Source organism: Sciurus vulgaris (assembly GCF_902686455.1).
Source record: "Sciurus vulgaris genome assembly, chromosome: 13".
Classification (NCBI taxonomy): Eukaryota; Metazoa; Chordata; class Mammalia; order Rodentia; family Sciuridae; genus Sciurus; species Sciurus vulgaris.
In genome coordinates this window covers 95,185,193-95,189,578 of record NC_136474.1, presented here as the reverse complement: position 1 = coordinate 95,189,578, position 4,386 = coordinate 95,185,193, and the positions used below count along the sequence as shown (strand labels likewise).

Sequence of the window (4,386 nt, the reverse complement as noted above, 5' to 3'; positions counted from 1 at the left end):
GGAGAGGAGAGCTAGCCCAGGGGTTACGTATTTGTTTCCTGGGATACTACTGAAAGGACTTCCAACTAGTGGCTTACAAGGACAAGAAACTTACTATCTCATGGTTCTTAAGTGAGCAACTTCAAACTCAAGCTGTGCTCCCTCCAGAACGTGCAGGAGAAATCCTTTGTGCCTCTTGGTGCTTCTGGTGTGGGTGCCAGTCCCTGGGGTTCCTTGGCTTGTATTGCCTCACCCCACCTCGGCCTCCACAATCACATGGCTAACTTCTTCCCAGGTATTGTCCTCTTCTCAGAAGGACGCCAGGCATGTTGAATTACTGTCCACCCTAAGAGAGTGTGGCCTCATCTTAACTTGATTACATCTTCAAAGACCTATTTCCAAGTAAGGTCCCACCCATGGTCACATGGGCTTAGGTCTTTTCAGGTGACAGTGTTCAACACACATTGATGTTCAAGCAATTACAGATTAACATTCATAATCGGAGGCCAATCATGACAGTAATGTCCCATAGGATGCTCTGAGAGTCCAACCACATCTGTTCAGATTTTATTCCAAAATGAAGTGAAGCCAAAAAAGGAGTGTTTTGGTTTTTTAAGTTAAAGAAAACACATTGTCATGTATTGGAATTTTTATAATTATGAAATGTCTTTCAGTGGGTAGCTTCAAGCATTCAAACAAGTAAGAAGAGTAGGTAGCATTTTGAGAATGTTCAAGTATTGTGGTATTCTTCAGATCACATAGCAAACAAGGGTAAAAATAAAATGAAGCCAAAACAACTCAATTTTTCCATAGGTTATTAATATGTGACACTATAAATTTTCATGTAATTTCTGAATGATTGACAGTCCATGTCACTCCATCTCTCTCCAGCTATAATATTGTTGTCAAACACCTTTGCAATAATTGCAACAGTTGCAACAATTTTGCAACAATTTTGTCATTGAACATATAAATACTATTAAGAATTGCCCAAGAATAAGAACATCTCCTTTGTAATCACAATACATTCATCATATCCAAAATGCAGATTTGCGGCAGCATCGATAGCCCACCTGCTCTCTCTGCGGAATCGCCTTGGCGGCTGGGGACCCGGTACGCATATTCCGAGAACTGGAGGTCTTCAAGGACCTCATCACCACTCAGCAGTGGGGCTCAGTCCGCGTGCTCTCCGCACCACCCCGTTTCCACTTTGGCCAAAGCAACCGCTCTCCTGAATTTCTCTGCATATTTCCTGCTGGCAAGGTTCCAGCATTTAAGGGTGACGATGGATTCTGTGTTTGAGAGCAAAGTCATCGCCTACCATGTGAGCAACGGGTGGTGCAGAGGGTGAGCTTTGCTGATAGTGACCTAGTGCCTCCAGCCAGTGCCTGGGTGCTCCCTGCCCCGGGCATCATGCACCACAACAGACGGGCCACCAAGAATGCAAAGGAGGAGGCGAGGCGAGTTCTGGGGCTGCTGGATGCTCACATGAAGAGGAGGACTTTTCTGGTGGGTGAAGAGTGACATTGGCTGACGTCGCAGTTGTCTACACCCTACTGTGGCTCTACAAACAGGTCTTGGAGCCTTCTTTCTGCCAGGCCTTTCCCAATACCAACCGCTGGTTCCTGACCTGCATTAACTAGCCCCAGTTCCGGGCTGTTGCGGGGGAGGGGAAACTGTGTGAGAAGATGGCTCAGTTTGATGCTAAGAAGTTTGCAGAGAGCCAGCCTGAAGAGGACACCCCACGGGAAGAGAAGGTTCCAGGGAAGAGAAGCAGAAGCCCCAGGCTGAGCAGAAAGAGGAGAAAAAGGCAGCTGCCCAGCTTCAGAGGAGGGGATGGGTGAATGTGCGCAGGCACTGGCTGCGAGCCCAAGGCCGACGACCCCTTTGCTCACGGGCCTAAAAGTGCCTTTGTGTGGGATGACGTTAAACACAAATACTCCGAGGAAGACACGCTCTCTGCGGCTCTGCCATGTTTTGGGGAGCATTTTGATAAGGATGGCTGGTCCTTGTGGTATGCTGAGTACGGCTTCCCTGAAGAGCTCACCTAGGCCTTTGTGAGTTGCAGCTTCACCACTGGAAAGTTTCAAGGACTGGACAAGCTGAGGAAGAGTGCCTTCGTCAGTGTCATCCTCTTTGGAACCAACAATAGCAGCTCCATTTCTGGAGTCTGGGCCTTCAGAGACCAGGAGCTTGCCTTTCCACTAAGTCCAGATTGGCAGGTGGACTACGAATCATATACATGGCGGAAACTGGATCCTGGCAGCGAGGAGACCCAGATGCTGCTTGGAGAGTAGTTTTCCTGGGAGGGGCTTCCACCACATGGGCAAAGCCTTCAATCAGGGCAAGATCTTCAAGTGAACATCTCTTGCCATCATCTGGCTGCCTGCACCTGTCCTTCAGGGAGATGGGAGTCATTCAAGGAAACTGAACGTTGAAAAAAAAATGCATGCTGATAATTAGATAATAATTTAAATTCATGCATTTTCCTCCAAATTATCCACATTTGCTAATTTTCAAACTCAATCAATAATCATGAATTTCACTTGACTCTGAGGTCTTTTAATTTTTCCTTAATCTGAAGGAGTCCCAATCTATCTGTTTTCTTGTTCTTTCATGACTGATATTTTTTTTAATATACCAAGTTAGTTTTTAATGACATATTTTTCTAATCGTTTCCATATGATTATCAGGCTTAGTTTTGGGTAGTGCTTCTCCACATTATAAAGTAGATAACAAGTAGTACTGCTGTTGCTGATGCTGACTTGGTCAGCGGGTTAATCACCAGATTTCTCCATTTCAAGGTGAATTTGTTCCTTTATACTTATAAGCAGTACTGTGGTGATATCTTGAGATGTTGTGGATACACTGTATGGATGGGTCTGGCATTCAATGATACTTCTTAAAATTCTCAGTTATTAGTTTGGAGGTGCTGCTGTCTGAATGTTCCTGTTGTCCCCAGATTCATGTGTTGAGACTCGTGATGGAGGTGAGAGGTGGTTAGGTCTTGAGAGTGGAGCCCTCGTGAATGGGAGTAGCGTCCTTATGAAATGGCTCACAGAGGGCCCATAGTCCCTTCAGCTCTGTGAGGGAACACGGAGACTCAGGCAATGGCACCCGATCTTCCATAAACCAACCAGGCACTTAAACCTGCAAACTCATTGATCTCAGACTTCCAGCCTCCAGAATGAGGACAGATACATTTCTTTGCCACCAGGTTGTGAGACTTCATTGCAGCCATCCCAGTGAACTGACGGGGGGGCTGACCTTATGACTTTCCATTTTAATATTAATTTATGTGTTATTAACTGTCATTCTTCTATAAAGAAGTTTTCCACTTTTCCTTTTTGTTATTGTTGTTGTTGTTTCTTTGGTCTCTTCTACGGTTTGGATCCAGAGACCCCGCAAGTTTCATGTGTTGAAGGCAGGTTCCAAAATGCAGTGACGTTCAGAGGTGGGGCTTTGGGTTCTGTCCTCATTTGTGGATGAATCCTTTGCCAGGTTAATAGTTTGATGACATTAGTGGGGGTCAGAGAAAACTTTAGGACAGGGCCCAGCTGCAGGAAGTAGGTCTCCGGGGGCATGTCCTGAAAGGATCTCTCTTGTCCCTGGACACATCCTGACTCTGTGCTGGGTAGCTCCCATGCACTAAGTGACTTTCATCTGCCATGTCCTTCCCCTTGATGTTTCTGTCTTGAGGCAGCCGACTGTGAACTTGAACTTCTGGAAATGTGAGCCAAAATAAATCTTTCCTCCTAAACAGTGTTCTCAGGTAATGTGGTCACTGTGGTGAAAAATTGACTAGCACAGTCTCTTACTCTGTCATGTTATTGTAGACTCACAGGATCTTCCATTGTATATACTTTTTAAAACCCAGGACTAGTGAAGGACAACTGCCAAGTGGAATGCAGCTATTCAGTGGATTTTTAGGGACTGGGAGCTAAAAAGTCTGTTTACAGTTTTGTTTTGTTTTGTTTTTTAATAATTGAAATGCAGCACATTATGACACATGGAAATTGTATGAAGTTCAAAGAGACAGAGAAGATCCTGTGATCTGAACTCAGTGAGTGGCAGGAGGGGAAGGAGATGAGTCCCTCATTAGAACAGATGTAGCTCCTGCTCAGAAGCTGGACAGATGCTGCAGCTGCCAGGGAGAAACGCCTGGTCCTCTCTTCTGCTGCCATCAGGTTTGCCTTGGCGTCCCTATGACCAACTCACCTGGCAGCTCATGTTCAAAGAGGTCTATAGGGCTCTGTCCCAGCGCTCGGGGCAAGACTGTGCAGGAAACCTGGGCTGTGGACTGGCACAAAGACTGTGACCCATACCAAAAGAGAATAGTTTCTACAGAGAAAACAAAAGCTGATGGCAGTCTGATCAGACCCTGTGTTAATACTGCAATGGCACTAA

General features: G+C 45.8%; 1 pseudogene across 1 annotated transcript; it reads left to right on the top strand.

The window, feature by feature from the left end:
• Positions 1-1,021: 1,021 nt before the first annotated feature.
• Positions 1,022-2,340, top strand: LOC306643136 (elongation factor 1-gamma-like; annotated as a pseudogene). The gene has a single exon. The product of its transcript is annotated as an elongation factor 1-gamma-like (transcript).
• Positions 2,341-4,386: the final 2,046 nt, after the last annotated feature.